The sequence below is a fragment of the Watersipora subatra genome, chromosome 11 (genome assembly GCF_963576615.1).
Source record: "Watersipora subatra chromosome 11, tzWatSuba1.1, whole genome shotgun sequence".
Classification (NCBI taxonomy): Eukaryota; Metazoa; Bryozoa; class Gymnolaemata; order Cheilostomatida; family Watersiporidae; genus Watersipora; species Watersipora subatra.
The window spans coordinates 12,673,632-12,691,966 of NC_088718.1; the positions used below are offsets into that span (position 1 = coordinate 12,673,632).

The window sequence follows — 18,335 nt, forward strand, 5'->3', positions numbered from 1 at the left end:
TCACGGCTTGGTGAGCATTATTATAACTCTGCGTTAATAGCGTGTCTCGAAGAGCGCATCAGTGTCTACGGCCATATCACGTTGAAAACGCCAGTTCTCGTCCGATCACTGAAGCTAAGCAACGTCGAGCCCGGTTAGTACTTGGATGGGTGACCGCCTGGGAATACCGGGTGCTGTAGACTTTTTATTTATTTTTACATCTTGCTATCTTCATCGCGATCTTCGCGCTATCTTCATCTACATGTACATGTACATGTACATGTACATGTACATGTACATGTTCATGTACATGAACATGTACTACGTATGCGTTATATATATATACATATACTATGTACTATGTACTATGTACTATGTACTACGTACGTGTAGTGTGTAACAGTATATATAACTTTGCTGCTGCATTTCCGCGTCAAAACCCTTCTGGCAAGCGTGATCAATTAAAGCGCGACACTTTTTGTAGTCGAAGGATGTACTCTACTCGTGTATAACGAAAACTGTTGCAGCGTCCGATCTCAACATAAAAATAAAATATTCTCACTTTTAATCCGAAGAAATCTCTTTTAAAGGAAGTTTGTTACTTTTTCTCGACATAAAGTGACGCGCTATCGTAGATCTTATTAGTTTACCGGCTATCTAATGTCTACGCGTGTAAAGACAGGTGAGTAGAAAGCGCCGTTCTTTGGCTTGTTCTTCTCATCTACGAGTTCGAAAGAAAACAGCCCTACATAGAAAGCTTTTACTTACGCGAACAGGTGTGTTAAAAAGATGTTCACGTCGAACCAAATAAAGCGATGCTTTAGAAATGGTGTAATAGCCTCCAAACGAGTACGCTCGCGTTCGACCGCCGCGCGAGTAGCTTCAACTCCTAACGAAACAATCGTAGTACGTCTACTATATACACGTGTAAATTAGGATTCGTTTGCTCTCTTAACATCTGAAAGAGCGGTTAATCGCGCTGCAACGAAACATTCATGCGTACCATGTAAACTAGGATTCGTTCGCTCTCTCAATATTTGAAAGAGCGGTCAATCGCGCTGCCGGTTATTCGTCCAGCTCGCTCATTAGCTATGAAAAGCTATCGAGTTACTTCGAACGCATAGCTTAAAACTTTGCCATTGCGTAACGAATATTCCCGGCTCAAACGAATCGTTGATATTGTGCAAATTAGGAGTCGTGTGTACTCTCATACTTCGACGGCGTGGTTGTTCGCGCTCGATAATATTCGACTCGTTCACTCATTGGCTAAACGCATAGCGTTCAAGATCTCGCCGATTCGTACGAAGGTTGCAGGCTCGTTACCGCCGCTTCACGCGCTTTAGATTATTTCGTCAGCATTTTGAAAACTACGGTAAATATTTTCCTTTTAAATAATTATAATCGCGTGGAAATGACCTTACGCGAAAGTAGGCTTTTCGCTAGAGATAGTTCCGCAAAGATAAAAACTGATGGAGCAACCTTAGCTACGCGCTGGCCCGCGCTCATCACCGAACTTAGTTGCCGTCGTAACGTAGATTCCACGTTCCGGTTTGTAATTCGTTTCAAAACTTTTTGACACAATTTACCTTTTAGACTTTTACGCATCCGCGAGTACGGTTTTGTTTCATCACGATCGAAGACGATCGCTCGAGTTTACATTACGAGAATGCGTATTTTGCGGCGAAAGGCCGAGTCGAGTTTCGTTTAGTTATTTATTTTAGCTTTTAGGTAAACTCGTAACGCCGACATACGAGTTGCGCAATTAAAAGGAAATCTTAACGCGAGTTTCTTGAGCTATTACGCCGCGCAAAATGAAAACGAATCGAAATTATATCCTCTTTAAAATACACGGGTAGCAGCGGCGCATGGCTGGTGAAGATGAGGAGATTGAAGCTAGCCGGATAGCATCAAGTACTAATAATATTCATATTATCCAGTTTCGGCTAAAACCTTTGAATGGAAATGATTTTTTATTTTATATCAAAAGATAGAGCGAATTAAAAGACTTTTAAATGGAAATGATTTTTTATTTTATATCAAAAGATAGAGCGAATTAAAAGACTTTTAAATGGAAATGATTTTTTATTTTATATCAAAAGATAGAGCGAATTAAAAGACTTTTAAATGGAAATGATTTTTTGTTTTAAATCAAGAGATAGAGCGAATTAAAAGACTTTTAAATGGAAATGATTTTTTATTTTACATCAAGAGATAGAGCGAATTAAAAGACTTTCAAGCGGAAATGATTTTTTATTTTACATCAAGAGATAGAGCGAATTAAAAGACTTTCAAGCGGAAATGATTTTTTATTCTATATCAAGAGATAGAGTGAATTAAAGAAGCTTGAAAATTCTAAATTAGTATAATTTTGATAAAAACTAAAGGTCTACAGCACCCGGTATTCCCAGGCGGTCACCCATCCAAGTACTAACCGGGCTCGACGTTGCTTAGCTTCAGTGATCGGACGAGAACTGGCGTTTTCAACGTGATATGGCCGTAGACATTTAGTAAGCTTCAACAGACGCTAATGAGAAACGTGGCAATAATCAGCGAACGCCCATTGGACAATATAGTCACGGCTTGGTGAGCATTATTATAACTCTGCGTTAATAGCGTGTCTCGAAGAGCGCATCAGTGTCTACGGCCATATCACGTTGAAAACGCCAGTTCTCGTCCGATCACTGAAGCTAAGCAACGTCGAGCCCGGTTAGTACTTGGATGGGTGACCGCCTGGGAATACCGGGTGCTGTAGACTTTTTATTTATTTTTACATCTTGCTATCTTCATCGCGATCTTCGCGCTATCTTCATCTACATGTACATGTACATGTACATGTACATGTACATGTACATGTACATGTTCATGTACATGAACATGTACTACGTATGCATTATATATATATACATATACTATGTACTATGTACTATGTACTATGTACTACGTACGTGTAGTGTGTAACAGTATATATAACTTTGCTGCTGCATTTCCGCGTCAAAACCCTTCTGGCAAGCGTGATCAATTAAAGCGCGACACTTTTTGTAGTCGAAGGATGTACTCTACTCGTGTATAACGAAAACTGTTGCAGCGTCCGATCTCAACATAAAAATAACATATTCTCACTTTTAATCCGAAGAAATCTCTTTTAAAGGAAGTTTGTTACTTTTTCTCGACATAAAGTGACGCGCTATCGTAGATCTTATTAGTTTACCGGCTATCTAATGTCTACGCGTGTAAAGACAGGTGAGTAGAAAGCGCCGTTCTTTGGCTTGTTCTTCTCATCTACGAGTTCGAAAGAAAACAGCCCTACATAGAAAGCTTTTACTTACGCGAACAGGTGTGTTAAAAAGATGTTCACGTCGAACCAAATAAAGCGATGCTTTAGAAATGGTGTAATAGCCTCCAAACGAGTACGCTCGCGTTCGACCGCCGCGCGAGTAGCTTCAACTCCTAACGAAACAATCGTAGTACGTCTACTATATACACGTGTAAATTAGGATTCGTTTGCTCTCTTAACATCTGAAAGAGCGGTTAATCGCGCTGCAACGAAACATTCATGCGTACCATGTAAACTAGGATTCGTTCGCTCTCTCAATATTTGAAAGAGCGGTCAATCGCGCTGCCGGTTATTCGTCCAGCTCGCTCATTAGCTATGAAAAGCTATCGAGTTACTTCGAACGCATAGCTTAAAACTTTGCCATTGCGTAACGAATATTCCCGGCTCAAACGAATCGTTGATATTGTGCAAATTAGGAGTCGTGTGTACTCTCATACTTCGACGGCGTGGTTGTTCGCGCTCGATAATATTCGACTCGTTCACTCATTGGCTAAACGCATAGCGTTCAAGATCTCGCCGATTCGTACGAAGGTTGCAGGCTCGTTACCGCCGCTTCACGCGCTTTAGATTATTTCGTCAGCATTTTGAAAACTACGGTAAATATTTTCCTTTTAAATAATTATAATCGCGTGGAAATGACCTTACGCGAAAGTAGGCTTTTCGCTAGAGATAGTTCCGCAAAGATAAAAACTGATGGAGCAACCTTAGCTACGCGCTGGCCCGCGCTCATCACCGAACTTAGTTGCCGTCGTAACGTAGATTCCACGTTCCGGTTTGTAATTCGTTTCAAAACTTTTTGACACAATTTACCTTTTAGACTTTTACGCATCCGCGAGTACGGTTTTGTTTCATCACGATCGAAGACGATCGCTCGAGTTTACATTACGAGAATGCGTATTTTGCGGCGAAAGGCCGAGTCGAGTTTCGTTTAGTTATTTATTTTAGCTTTTAGGTAAACTCGTAACGCCGACATACGAGTTGCGCAATTAAAAGGAAATCTTAACGCGAGTTTCTTGAGCTATTACGCCGCGCAAAATGAAAACGAATCGAAATTATATCCTCTTTAAAATACACGGGTAGCAGCGGCGCATGGCTGGTGAAGATGAGGAGATTGAAGCTAGCCGGATAGCATCAAGTACTAATAATATTCATATTATCCAGTTTCGGCTAAAACCTTTGAATGGAAATGATTTTTTATTTTATATCAAAAGATAGAGCGAATTAAAAGACTTTTAAATGGAAATGATTTTTTATTTTATATCAAAAGATAGAGCGAATTAAAAGACTTTTAAATGGAAATGATTTTTTATTTTATATCAAAAGATAGAGCGAATTAAAAGACTTTTAAATGGAAATGATTTTTTGTTTTAAATCAAGAGATAGAGCGAATTAAAAGACTTTTAAATGGAAATGATTTTTTATTTTACATCAAGAGATAGAGCGAATTAAAAGACTTTCAAGCGGAAATGATTTTTTATTTTACATCAAGAGATAGAGCGAATTAAAAGACTTTCAAGCGGAAATGATTTTTTATTCTATATCAAGAGATAGAGTGAATTAAAGAAGCTTGAAAATTCTAAATTAGTATAATTTTGATAAAAACTAAAGGTCTACAGCACCCGGTATTCCCAGGCGGTCACCCATCCAAGTACTAACCGGGCTCGACGTTGCTTAGCTTCAGTGATCGGACGAGAACTGGCGTTTTCAACGTGATATGGCCGTAGACATTTAGTAAGCTTCAACAGACGCTAATGAGAAACGTGGCAATAATCAGCGAACGCCCATTGGACAATATAGTCACGGCTTGGTGAGCATTATTATAACTCTGCGTTAATAGCGTGTCTCGAAGAGCGCATCAGTGTCTACGGCCATATCACGTTGAAAACGCCAGTTCTCGTCCGATCACTGAAGCTAAGCAACGTCGAGCCCGGTTAGTACTTGGATGGGTGACCGCCTGGGAATACCGGGTGCTGTAGACTTTTTATTTATTTTTACATCTTGCTATCTTCATCGCGATCTTCGCGCTATCTTCATCTACATGTACATGTACATGTACATGTTCATGTACATGAACATGTACTACGTATGCGTTATATATATATACATATACTATGTACTATGTACTATGTACTACGTACGTGTAGTGTGTAACAGTATATATAACTTTGCTGCTGCATTTCCGCGTCAAAACCCTTCTGGCAAGCGTGATCAATTAAAGCGCGACACTTTTTGTAGTCGAAGGATGTACTCTACTCGTGTATAACGAAAACTGTTGCAGCGTCCGATCTCAACATAAAAATAACATATTCTCACTTTTAATCCGAAGAAATCTCTTTTAAAGGAAGTTTGTTACTTTTTCTCGACATAAAGTGACGCGCTATCGTAGATCTTATTAGTTTACCGGCTATCTAATGTCTACGCGTGTAAAGACAGGTGAGTAGTAAGCGCCGTTCTTTGGCTTGTTCTTCTCATCTACGAGTTCGAAAGAAAACAGCCCTACATAGAAAGCTTTTACTTACGCGAACAGGTGTGTTAAAAAGATGTTCACGTCGAACCAAATAAAGCGATGCTTTAGAAATGGTGTAATAGCCTCCAAACGAGTACGCTCGCGTTCGACCGCCGCGCGAGTAGCTTCAACTCCTAACGAAACAATCGTAGTACGTCTACTATATACACGTGTAAATTAGGATTCGTTTGCTCTCTTAACATCTGAAAGAGCGGTTAATCGCGCTGCAACGAAACATTCATGCGTACCATGTAAACTAGGATTCGTTCGCTCTCTCAATATTTGAAAGAGCGGTCAATCGCGCTGCCGGTTATTCGTCCAGCTCGCTCATTAGCTATGAAAAGCTATCGAGTTACTTTGAACGCATAGCTTAAAACTTTGCCATTGCGTAACGAATATTCCCGGCTTAAACGAATCGTTGATATTGTGCAAATTAGGAGTCGTGTGTACTCTCATACTTCGACGGCGTGGTTGTTCGCGCTCGATAATATTCGACTCGTTCACTCATTGGCTAAACGCATAGCGTTCAAGATCTCGCCAATTCGTACGAAGGTTGCAGGCTCGTTACCGCCGCTTCACGCGCTTTAGATTATTTCGTCAGCATTTTGAAAACTACGGTAAATATTTTCCTTTTAAATAATTATAATCGCGTGGAAATGACCTTACGCGAAAGTAGGCTTTTCGCTAGAGATAATTCCGCAAAGATAAAAACTGATGGAGCAACCTTAGCTACGCGCTGGCCCGCGCTCATCACCGAACTTAGTTGCCGTCGTAACGTAGATTCCACGTTCCGGTTTGTAATTCGTTTCGAAACTTTTTGACACAATTTACCTTTTAGACTTTTACGCATCCGCGAGTACGGTTTTGTTTCATCACGATCGAAGACGATCGCTCGAGTTTACATTACGAGAATGCGTATTTTGCGGCGAAAGGCCGAGTCGAGTTTCGTTTAGTTATTTATTTTAGCTTTTAGGTAAACTCGTAACGCCGACATACGAGTTGCGCAATTAAAAGGAAATCTTAACGCGAGTTTCTTGAGCTATTACGCCGCGCAAAATGAAAACGAATCGAAATTATATCCTCTTTAAAATACACGGGTAGCAGCGGCGCATGGCTGGTGAAGATGAGGAGATTGAAGCTAGCCGGATAGCATCAAATACTAATAATATTCATATTATCCAGTTTCGGCTAAAACCTTTGAATGGAAATGATTTTTTATTTTATATCAAAAGATAGAGCGAATTAAAAGACTTTTAAATGGAAATGATTTTTTATTTTATATCAAAAGATAGAGCGAATTAAAAGACTTTTAAATGGAAATGATTTTTTATTTTATATCAAAAGATAGAGCGAATTAAAAGACTTTTAAATGGAAATGATTTTTTGTTTTAAATCAAGAGATAGAGCGAATTAAAAGACTTTTAAATGGAAATGATTTTTTATTTTACATCAAGAGATAGAGCGAGTTAAAAGACTTTCAAGCGGAAATTATTTTTTATTTTACATCAAGAGATAGAGCGAATTAAAAGACTTTCAAGCGGAAATGATTTTTTATTCTATATCAAGAGATAGAGTGAATTAAAGAAGCTTGAAAATTCTAAATTAGTATAATTTTGATAAAAACTAAAGGTCTACAGCACCCGGTATTCCCAGGCGGTCACCCATCCAAGTACTAACCGGGCTCGACGTTGCTTAGCTTCAGTGATCGGACGAGAACTGGCGTTTTCAACGTGATATGGCCGTAGACATTTAGTAAGCTTCAACAGACGCTAATGAGAAACGTGGCAATAATCAGCGAACGCCCATTGGACAATATAGTCACGGCTTGGTGAGCATTATTATAACTCTGCGTTAATAGCGTGTCTCGAAGAGCGCATCAGTGTCTACGGCCATATCACGTTGAAAACGCCAGTTCTCGTCCGATCACTGAAGCTAAGCAACGTCGAGCCCGGTTAGTACTTGGATGGGTGACCGCCTGGGAATACCGGGTGCTGTAGACTTTTTATTTATTTTTACATCTTGCTATCTTCATCGCGATCTTCGCGCTATCTTCATCTACATGTACATGTACATGTACATGTTCATGTACATGAACATGTACTACGTATGCGTTATATATATATACATATACTATGTACTATGTACTATGTACTACGTACGTGTAGTGTGTAACAGTATATATAACTTTGCTGCTGCATTTCCGCGTCAAAACCCTTCTGGCAAGCGTGATCAATTAAAGCGCGACACTTTTTGTAGTCGAAGGATGTACTCTACTCGTGTATAACGAAAACTGTTGCAGCGTCCGATCTCAACATAAAAATAACATATTCTCACTTTTAATCCGAAGAAATCTCTTTTAAAGGAAGTTTGTTACTTTTTCTCGACATAAAGTGACGCGCTATCGTAGATCTTATTAGTTTACCGGCTATCTAATGTCTACGCGTGTAAAGACAGGTGAGTAGTAAGCGCCGTTCTTTGGCTTGTTCTTCTCATCTACGAGTTCGAAAGAAAACAGCCCTACATAGAAAGCTTTTACTTACGCGAACAGGTGTGTTAAAAAGATGTTCACGTCGAACCAAATAAAGCGATGCTTTAGAAATGGTGTAATAGCCTCCAAACGAGTACGCTCGCGTTCGACCGCCGCGCGAGTAGCTTCAACTCCTAACGAAACAATCGTAGTACGTCTACTATATACACGTGTAAATTAGGATTCGTTTGCTCTCTTAACATCTGAAAGAGCGGTTAATCGCGCTGCAACGAAACATTCATGCGTACCATGTAAACTAGGATTCGTTCGCTCTCTCAATATTTGAAAGAGCGGTCAATCGCGCTGCCGGTTATTCGTCCAGCTCGCTCATTAGCTATGAAAAGCTATCGAGTTACTTCGAACGCATAGCTTAAAACTTTGCCATTGCGTAACGAATATTCCCGGCTCAAACGAATCGTTGATATTGTGCAAATTAGGAGTCGTGTGTACTCTCATACTTCGACGGCGTGGTTGTTCGCGCTCGATAATATTCGACTCGTTCACTCATTGGCTAAACGCATAGCGTTCAAGATCTCGCCGATTCGTACGAAGGTTGCAGGCTCGTTACCGCCGCTTCACGCGCTTTAGATTATTTCGTCAGCATTTTGAAAACTACGGTAAATATTTTCCTTTTAAATAATTATAATCGCGTGGAAATGACCTTACGCGAAAGTAGGCTTTTCGCTAGAGATAGTTCCGCAAAGATAAAAACTGATGGAGCAACCTTAGCTACGCGCTGGCCCGCGCTCATCACCGAACTTAGTTGCCGTCGTAACGTAGATTCCACGTTCCGGTTTGTAATTCGTTTCAAAACTTTTTGACACAATTTACCTTTTAGACTTTTACGCATCCGCGAGTACGGTTTTGTTTCATCACGATCGAAGACGATCGCTCGAGTTTACATTACGAGAATGCGTATTTTGCGGCGAAAGGCCGAGTCGAGTTTCGTTTAGTTATTTATTTTAGCTTTTAGGTAAACTCGTAACGCCGACATACGAGTTGCGCAATTAAAAGGAAATCTTAACGCGAGTTTCTTGAGCTATTACGCCGCGCAAAATGAAAACGAATCGAAATTATATCCTCTTTAAAATACACGGGTAGCAGCGGCGCATGGCTGGTGAAGATGAGGAGATTGAAGCTAGCCGGATAGCATCAAGTACTAATAATATTCATATTATCCAGTTTCGGCTAAAACCTTTGAATGGAAATGATTTTTTATTTTATATCAAAAGATAGAGCGAATTAAAAGACTTTTAAATGGAAATGATTTTTTATTTTATATCAAAAGATAGAGCGAATTAAAAGACTTTTAAATGGAAATGATTTTTTATTTTATATCAAAAGATAGAGCGAATTAAAAGACTTTTAAATGGAAATGATTTTTTGTTTTAAATCAAGAGATAGAGCGAATTAAAAGACTTTTAAATGGAAATGATTTTTTATTTTACATCAAGAGATAGAGCGAATTAAAAGACTTTCAAGCGGAAATGATTTTTTATTTTACATCAAGAGATAGAGCGAATTAAAAGACTTTCAAGCGGAAATGATTTTTTATTCTATATCAAGAGATAGAGTGAATTAAAGAAGCTTGAAAATTCTAAATTAGTATAATTTTGATAAAAACTAAAGGTCTACAGCACCCGGTATTCCCAGGCGGTCACCCATCCAAGTACTAACCGGGCTCGACGTTGCTTAGCTTCAGTGATCGGACGAGAACTGGCGTTTTCAACGTGATATGGCCGTAGACATTTAGTAAGCTTCAACAGACGCTAATGAGAAACGTGGCAATAATCAGCGAACGCCCATTGGACAATATAGTCACGGCTTGGTGAGCATTATTATAACTCTGCGTTAATAGCGTGTCTCGAAGAGCGCATCAGTGTCTACGGCCATATCACGTTGAAAACGCCAGTTCTCGTCCGATCACTGAAGCTAAGCAACGTCGAGCCCGGTTAGTACTTGGATGGGTGACCGCCTGGGAATACCGGGTGCTGTAGACTTTTTATTTATTTTTACATCTTGCTATCTTCATCGCGATCTTCGCGCTATCTTCATCTACATGTACATGTACATGTACATGTTCATGTACATGAACATGTACTACGTATGCGTTATATATATATACATATACTATGTACTATGTACTATGTACTACGTACGTGTAGTGTGTAACAGTATATATAACTTTGCTGCTGCATTTCCGCGTCAAAACCCTTCTGGCAAGCGTGATCAATTAAAGCGCGACACTTTTTGTAGTCGAAGGATGTACTCTACTCGTGTATAACGAAAACTGTTGCAGCGTCCGATCTCAACATAAAAATAACATATTCTCACTTTTAATCCGAAGAAATCTCTTTTAAAGGAAGTTTGTTACTTTTTCTCGACATAAAGTGACGCGCTATCGTAGATCTTATTAGTTTACCGGCTATCTAATGTCTACGCGTGTAAAGACAGGTGAGTAGTAAGCGCCGTTCTTTGGCTTGTTCTTCTCATCTACGAGTTCGAAAGAAAACAGCCCTACATAGAAAGCTTTTACTTACGCGAACAGGTGTGTTAAAAAGATGTTCACGTCGAACCAAATAAAGCGATGCTTTAGAAATGGTGTAATAGCCTCCAAACGAGTACGCTCGCGTTCGACCGCCGCGCGAGTAGCTTCAACTCCTAACGAAACAATCGTAGTACGTCTACTATATACACGTGTAAATTAGGATTCGTTTGCTCTCTTAACATCTGAAAGAGCGGTTAATCGCGCTGCAACGAAACATTCATGCGTACCATGTAAACTAGGATTCGTTCGCTCTCTCAATATTTGAAAGAGCGGTCAATCGCGCTGCCGGTTATTCGTCCAGCTCGCTCATTAGCTATGAAAAGCTATCGAGTTACTTCGAACGCATAGCTTAAAACTTTGCCATTGCGTAACGAATATTCCCGGCTCAAACGAATCGTTGATATTGTGCAAATTAGGAGTCGTGTGTACTCTCATACTTCGACGGCGTGGTTGTTCGCGCTCGATAATATTCGACTCGTTCACTCATTGGCTAAACGCATAGCGTTCAAGATCTCGCCGATTCGTACGAAGGTTGCAGGCTCGTTACCGCCGCTTCACGCGCTTTAGATTATTTCGTCAGCATTTTGAAAACTACGGTAAATATTTTCCTTTTAAATAATTATAATCGCGTGGAAATGACCTTACGCGAAAGTAGGCTTTTCGCTAGAGATAATTCCGCAAAGATAAAAACTGATGGAGCAACCTTAGCTACGCGCTGGCCCGCGCTCATCACCGAACTTAGTTGCCGTCGTAACGTAGATTCCACGTTCCGGTTTGTAATTCGTTTCGAAACTTTTTGACACAATTTACCTTTTAGACTTTTACGCATCCGCGAGTACGGTTTTGTTTCATCACGATCGAAGACGATCGCTCGAGTTTACATTACGAGAATGCGTATTTTGCGGCGAAAGGCCGAGTCGAGTTTCGTTTAGTTATTTATTTTAGCTTTTAGGTAAACTCGTAACGCCGACATACGAGTTGCGCAATTAAAAGGAAATCTTAACGCGAGTTTCTTGAGCTATTACGCCGCGCAAAATGAAAACGAATCGAAATTATATCCTCTTTAAAATACACGGGTAGCAGCGGCGCATGGCTGGTGAAGATGAGGAGATTGAAGCTAGCCGGATAGCATCAAGTACTAATAATATTCATATTATCCAGTTTCGGCTAAAACCTTTGAATGGAAATGATTTTTTATTTTATATCAAAAGATAGAGCGAATTAAAAGACTTTTAAATGGAAATGATTTTTTATTTTATATCAAAAGATAGAGCGAATTAAAAGACTTTTAAATGGAAATGATTTTTTATTTTATATCAAAAGATAGAGCGAATTAAAAGACTTTTAAATGGAAATGATTTTTTGTTTTAAATCAAGAGATAGAGTGAATTAAAAGACTTTTAAATGGAAATGATTTTTTATTTTACATCAAGAGATAGAGCGAGTTAAAAGACTTTCAAGCGGAAATGATTTTTTATTTTACATCAAGAGATAGAGCGAATTAAAAGACTTTCAAGCGGAAATGATTTTTTATTCTATATCAAGAAATAGAGTGAATTAAAGAAGCTTGAAAATTCTAAATTAGTATAATTTTGATAAAAACTAAAGGTCTACAGCACCCGATATTCCCAGGCGGTCACCCATCCAAGTACTAACCGGGCTCGACGTTGCTTAGCTTCAGTGATCGGACGAGAACTGGCGTTTTCAACGTGATATGGCCGTAGACATTTAGTAAGCTTCAACAGACGCTAATGAGAAACGTGGCAATAATCAGCGAACGCCCATTGGACAATATAGTCACGGCTTGGTGAGCATTATTATAACTCTGCGTTAATAGCGTGTCTCGAAGAGCGCATCAGTGTCTACGGCCATATCACGTTGAAAACGCCAGTTCTCGTCCGATCACTGAAGCTAAGCAACGTCGAGCCCGGTTAGTACTTGGATGGGTGACCGCCTGGGAATACCGGGTGCTGTAGACTTTTTATTTATTTTTACATCTTGCTATCTTCATCGCGATCTTCGCGCTATCTTCATCTACATGTACATGTACATGTTCATGTACATGAACATGTACTACGTATGCGTTATATATATATACATATACTATGTACTATGTACTATGTACTATGTACTACGTACGTGTAGTGTGTAACAGTATATATAACTTTGCTGCTGCATTTCCGCGTCAAAACCCTTCTGGCAAGCGTGATCAATTAAAGCGCGACACTTTTTGTAGTCGAAGGATGTACTCTACTCGTGTATAACGAAAACTGTTGCAGCGTCCGATCTCAACATAAAAATAACATATTCTCACTTTTAATCCGAAGAAATCTCTTTTAAAGGAAGTTTGTTACTTTTTCTCGACATAAAGTGACGCGCTATCGTAGATCTTATTAGTTTACCGGCTATCTAATGTCTACGCGTGTAAAGACAGGTGAGTAGTAAGCGCCGTTCTTTGGCTTGTTCTTCTCATCTACGAGTTCGAAAGAAAACAGCCCTACATAGAAAGCTTTTACTTACGCGAACAGGTGTGTTAAAAAGATGTTCACGTCGAACCAAATAAAGCGATGCTTTAGAAATGGTGTAATAGCCTCCAAACGAGTACGCTCGCGTTCGACCGCCGCGCGAGTAGCTTCAACTCCTAACGAAACAATCGTAGTACGTCTACTATATACACGTGTAAATTAGGATTCGTTTGCTCTCTCAACATCTGAAAGAGCGGTTAATCGCGCTGCAACGAAACATTCATGCGTACCATGTAAACTAGGATTCGTTCGCTCTCTCAATATTTGAAAGAGCGGTCAATCGCGCTGCCGGTTATTCGTCCAGCTCGCTCATTAGCTATGAAAAGCTATCGAGTTACTTCGAACGCATAGCTTAAAACTTTGCCATTGCGTAACGAATATTCCCGGCTCAAACGAATCGTTGATATTGTGCAAATTAGGAGTCGTGTGTACTCTCATACTTCGACGGCGTGGTTGTTCGCGCTCGATAATATTCGACTCGTTCACTCATTGGCTAAACGCATAGCGTTCAAGATCTCGCCGATTCGTACGAAGGTTGCAGGCTCGTTACCGCCGCTTCACGCGCTTTAGATTATTTCGTCAGCATTTTGAAAACTACGGTAAATATTTTCCTTTTAAATAATTATAATCGCGTGGAAATGACCTTACGCGAAAGTAGGCTTTTCGCTAGAGATAATTCCGCAAAGATAAAAACTGATGGAGCAACCTTAGCTACGCGCTGGCCCGCGCTCATCACCGAACTTAGTTGCCGTCGTAACGTAGATTCCACGTTCCGGTTTGTAATTCGTTTCGAAACTTTTTGACACAATTTACCTTTTAGACTTTTACGCATCCGCGAGTACGGTTTTGTTTCATCACGATCGAAGACGATCGCTCGAGTTTACATTACGAGAATGCGTATTTTGCGGCGAAAGGCCGAGTCGAGTTTCGTTTAGTTATTTATTTTAGCTTTTAGGTAAACTCGTAACGCCGACATACGAGTTGCGCAATTAAAAGGAAATCTTAACGCGAGTTTCTTGAGCTATTACGCCGCGCAAAATGAAAACGAATCGAAATTATATCCTCTTTAAAATACACGGGTAGCAGTGGCGCATGGCTGGTGAAGATGAGGAGATTGAAGCTAGCCGGATAGCATCAAGTACTAATAATATTCATATTATCCAGTTTCGGCTAAAACCTTTGAATGGAAATGATTTTTTATTTTATATCAAAAGATAGAGCGAATTAAAAGACTTTTAAATGGAAATGATTTTTTATTTTATATCAAAAGATAGAGCGAATTAAAAGACTTTTAAATGGAAATGATTTTTTATTTTATATCAAAAGATAGAGCGAATTAAAAGACTTTTAAATGGAAATGATTTTTTGTTTTAAATCAAGAGATAGAGTGAATTAAAAGACTTTTAAATGGAAATGATTTTTTATTTTACATCAAGAGATAGAGCGAGTTAAAAGACTTTCAAGCGGAAATGATTTTTTATTTTACATCAAGAGATAGAGCGAATTAAAAGACTTTCAAGCGGAAATGATTTTTTATTCTATATCAAGAAATAGAGTGAATTAAAGAAGCTTGAAAATTCTAAATTAGTATAATTTTGATAAAAACTAAAGGTCTACAGCACCCGATATTCCCAGGCGGTCACCCATCCAAGTACTAACCGGGCTCGACGTTGCTTAGCTTCAGTGATCGGACGAGAACTGGCGTTTTCAACGTGATATGGCCGTAGACATTTAGTAAGCTTCAACAGACGCTAATGAGAAACGTGGCAATAATCAGCGAACGCCCATTGGACAATATAGTCACGGCTTGGTGAGCATTATTATAACTCTGCGTTAATAGCGTGTCTCGAAGAGCGCATCAGTGTCTACGGCCATATCACGTTGAAAACGCCAGTTCTCGTCCGATCACTGAAGCTAAGCAACGTCGAGCCCGGTTAGTACTTGGATGGGTGACCGCCTGGGAATACCGGGTGCTGTAGACTTTTTATTTATTTTTACATCTTGCTATCTTCATCGCGATCTTCGCGCTATCTTCATCTACATGTACATGTACATGTTCATGTACATGAACATGTACTACGTATGCGTTATATATATATACATATACTATGTACTATGTACTATGTACTATGTACTACGTACGTGTAGTGTGTAACAGTATATATAACTTTGCTGCTGCATTTCCGCGTCAAAACCCTTCTGGCAAGCGTGATCAATTAAAGCGCGACACTTTTTGTAGTCGAAGGATGTACTCTACTCGTGTATAACGAAAACTGTTGCAGCGTCCGATCTCAACATAAAAATAACATATTCTCACTTTTAATCCGAAGAAATCTCTTTTAAAGGAAGTTTGTTACTTTTTCTCGACATAAAGTGACGCGCTATCGTAGATCTTATTAGTTTACCGGCTATCTAATGTCTACGCGTGTAAAGACAGGTGAGTAGTAAGCGCCGTTCTTTGGCTTGTTCTTCTCATCTACGAGTTCGAAAGAAAACAGCCCTACATAGAAAGCTTTTACTTACGCGAACAGGTGTGTTAAAAAGATGTTCACGTCGAACCAAATAAAGCGATGCTTTAGAAATGGTGTAATAGCCTCCAAACGAGTACGCTCGCGTTCGACCGCCGCGCGAGTAGCTTCAACTCCTAACGAAACAATCGTAGTACGTCTACTATATACACGTGTAAATTAGGATTCGTTTGCTCTCTCAACATCTGAAAGAGCGGTTAATCGCGCTGCAACGAAACATTCATGCGTACCATGTAAACTAGGATTCGTTCGCTCTCTCAATATTTGAAAGAGCGGTCAATCGCGCTGCCGGTTATTCGTCCAGCTCGCTCATTAGCTATGAAAAGCTATCGAGTTACTTCGAACGCATAGCTTAAAACTTTGCCATTGCGTAACGAATATTCCCGGCTCAAACGAATCGTTGATATTGTGCAAATTAGGAGTCGTGTGTACTCTCATACTTCGACGGCGTAGTTGTTCGCGCTCGATAATATTCGACTCGTTCACTCATTGGCTAAACGCATAGCGTTCAAGATCTCGCCGATTCGTACGAAGGTTGCAGGCTCGTTACCGCCGCTTCACGCGCTTTAGATTATTTCGTCAGCATTTTGAAAACTACGGTAAATATTTTCCTTTTAAATAATTATAATCGCGTGGAAATGACCTTACGCGAAAGTAGGCTTTTCGCTAGAGATAATTCCGCAAAGATAAAAACTGATGGAGCAACCTTAGCTACGCGCTGGCCCGCGCTCATCACCGAACTTAGTTGCCGTCGTAACGTAGATTCCACGTTCCGGTTTGTAATTCGTTTCGAAACTTTTTGACACAATTTACCTTTTAGACTTTTACGCATCCGCGAGTACGGTTTTGTTTCATCACGATCGAAGACGATCGCTCGAGTTTACATTACGAGAATGCGTATTTTGCGGCGAAAGGCCGAGTCGAGTTTCGTTTAGTTATTTATTTTAGCTTTTAGGTAAACTCGTAACGCCGACATACGAGTTGCGCAATTAAAAGGAAATCTTAACGCGAGTTTCTTGAGCTATTACGCCGCGCAAAATGAAAACGAATCGAAATTATATCCTCTTTAAAATACACGGGTAGCAGCGGCGCATGGCTGGTGAAGATGAGGAGATTGAAGCTAGCCGGATAGCATCAAGTACTAATAATATTCATATTATCCAGTTTCGGCTAAAACCTTTGAATGGAAATGATTTTTTATTTTATATCAAAAGATAGAGCGAATTAAAAGACTTTTAAATGGAAATGATTTTTTATTTTATATCAAAAGATAGAGCGAATTAAAAGACTTTTAAATGGAAATGATTTTTTATTTTATATCAAAAGATAGAGCGAATTAAAAGACTTTTAAATGGAAATGATTTTTTGTTTTAAATCAAGAGATAGAGCGAATTAAAAGACTTTTAAATGGAAATGATTTTTTATTTTACATCAAGAGATAGAGCGAGTTAAAAGACTTTCAAGCGGAAATGATTTTTTATTTTACATCAAGAGATAGAGCGAATTAAAAGACTTTCAAGCGGAAATGATTTTTTATTCTATATCAAGAGATAGAGTGAATTAAAGAAGCTTGAAAATTCTAAGTTAGTATAATTTTGATAAAAACTAAAGGTCTACAGCACCCGGTATTCCCAGGCGGTCACCCATCCAAGTACTAACCGGGCTCGACGTTGCTTAGCTTCAGTGATCGGACGAGAACTGGCGTTTTCAACGTGATATGGCCGTAGACATTTAGTAAGCTTCAACAGACGCTAATGAGAAACGTGGCAATAATCAGCGAACGCCCATTGGACAATATAGTCACGGCTTGGTGAGCATTATTATAACTCTGCGTTAATAGCGTGTCTCGAAGAGCGCATCAGTGTCTACGGCCATATCACGTTGAAAACGCCAGTTCTCGTCCGATCACTGAAGCTAAGCAACGTCGAGCCCGGTTAGTACTTGGATGGGTGACCGCCTGGGAATACCGGGTGCTGTAGACTTTTTATTTATTTTTACATCTTGCTATCTTCATCGCGATCTTCGCGCTATCTTCATCTACATGTACATGTACATGTACATGTTCATGTACATGAACATGTACTACGTATGCGTTATATATATATACATATACTATGTACTATGTACTATGTACTATGTACGTGTAGTGTGTAACAGTATATATAACTTTGCTGCTGCATTTCCGCGTCAAAACCCTTCTGGCAAGCGTGATCAATTAAAGCGCGACACTTTTTGTAGTCGAAGGATGTACTCTACTCGTGTATAACGAAAACTGTTGCAGCGTCCGATCTCAACATAAAAATAACATATTCTCACTTTTAATCCGAAGAAATCTCTTTTAAAGGAAGTTTGTTACTTTTTCTCGACATAAAGTGACGCGCTATCGTA

At 39.5% G+C, this 18,335-nt stretch overlaps 15 non-coding genes across 15 annotated transcripts; 8 read left to right on the forward strand and 7 right to left on the reverse strand.

Annotated features, from left to right (window-relative positions):
* Window positions 1-63: 63 nt before the first annotated feature.
* On the forward strand, window positions 64-182 carry LOC137409727 (5S ribosomal RNA). Its single transcript, XR_010980934.1, has one exon. It is a non-coding gene; the product is annotated as a 5S ribosomal RNA (ribosomal RNA).
* Window positions 183-2,362: 2,180 nt separating this feature from the next.
* LOC137409358 (5S ribosomal RNA) lies at window positions 2,363-2,481 on the reverse strand. The gene has a single exon (XR_010980582.1). It is a non-coding gene; the product is annotated as a 5S ribosomal RNA (ribosomal RNA).
* A 134-nt stretch (window positions 2,482-2,615) lies between these two features.
* LOC137409728 (5S ribosomal RNA) lies at window positions 2,616-2,734 on the forward strand. The gene has a single exon (XR_010980935.1). It is a non-coding gene; the product is annotated as a 5S ribosomal RNA (ribosomal RNA).
* Window positions 2,735-4,920: 2,186 nt separating this feature from the next.
* On the reverse strand, window positions 4,921-5,039 carry LOC137409359 (5S ribosomal RNA). Its single transcript, XR_010980583.1, has one exon. It is a non-coding gene; the product is annotated as a 5S ribosomal RNA (ribosomal RNA).
* Window positions 5,040-5,173: 134 nt separating this feature from the next.
* LOC137409730 (5S ribosomal RNA) lies at window positions 5,174-5,292 on the forward strand. The gene has a single exon (XR_010980937.1). It is a non-coding gene; the product is annotated as a 5S ribosomal RNA (ribosomal RNA).
* Window positions 5,293-7,447: 2,155 nt separating this feature from the next.
* On the reverse strand, window positions 7,448-7,566 carry LOC137409360 (5S ribosomal RNA). Its single transcript, XR_010980584.1, has one exon. It is a non-coding gene; the product is annotated as a 5S ribosomal RNA (ribosomal RNA).
* A 134-nt stretch (window positions 7,567-7,700) lies between these two features.
* Window positions 7,701-7,819, forward strand: LOC137409731 (5S ribosomal RNA). Its single transcript, XR_010980938.1, has one exon. It is a non-coding gene; the product is annotated as a 5S ribosomal RNA (ribosomal RNA).
* A 2,155-nt stretch (window positions 7,820-9,974) lies between these two features.
* Window positions 9,975-10,093, reverse strand: LOC137409361 (5S ribosomal RNA). The gene has a single exon (XR_010980585.1). It is a non-coding gene; the product is annotated as a 5S ribosomal RNA (ribosomal RNA).
* A 134-nt stretch (window positions 10,094-10,227) lies between these two features.
* On the forward strand, window positions 10,228-10,346 carry LOC137409732 (5S ribosomal RNA). Its single transcript, XR_010980939.1, has one exon. It is a non-coding gene; the product is annotated as a 5S ribosomal RNA (ribosomal RNA).
* A 2,155-nt stretch (window positions 10,347-12,501) lies between these two features.
* LOC137409072 (5S ribosomal RNA) lies at window positions 12,502-12,620 on the reverse strand. Its single transcript, XR_010980318.1, has one exon. It is a non-coding gene; the product is annotated as a 5S ribosomal RNA (ribosomal RNA).
* Window positions 12,621-12,754: 134 nt separating this feature from the next.
* Window positions 12,755-12,873, forward strand: LOC137409733 (5S ribosomal RNA). The gene has a single exon (XR_010980940.1). It is a non-coding gene; the product is annotated as a 5S ribosomal RNA (ribosomal RNA).
* A 2,156-nt stretch (window positions 12,874-15,029) lies between these two features.
* On the reverse strand, window positions 15,030-15,148 carry LOC137409074 (5S ribosomal RNA). The gene has a single exon (XR_010980320.1). It is a non-coding gene; the product is annotated as a 5S ribosomal RNA (ribosomal RNA).
* A 134-nt stretch (window positions 15,149-15,282) lies between these two features.
* On the forward strand, window positions 15,283-15,401 carry LOC137409735 (5S ribosomal RNA). The gene has a single exon (XR_010980941.1). It is a non-coding gene; the product is annotated as a 5S ribosomal RNA (ribosomal RNA).
* Window positions 15,402-17,557: 2,156 nt separating this feature from the next.
* LOC137409362 (5S ribosomal RNA) lies at window positions 17,558-17,676 on the reverse strand. The gene has a single exon (XR_010980586.1). It is a non-coding gene; the product is annotated as a 5S ribosomal RNA (ribosomal RNA).
* A 134-nt stretch (window positions 17,677-17,810) lies between these two features.
* Window positions 17,811-17,929, forward strand: LOC137408905 (5S ribosomal RNA). The gene has a single exon (XR_010980157.1). It is a non-coding gene; the product is annotated as a 5S ribosomal RNA (ribosomal RNA).
* Window positions 17,930-18,335: the final 406 nt, after the last annotated feature.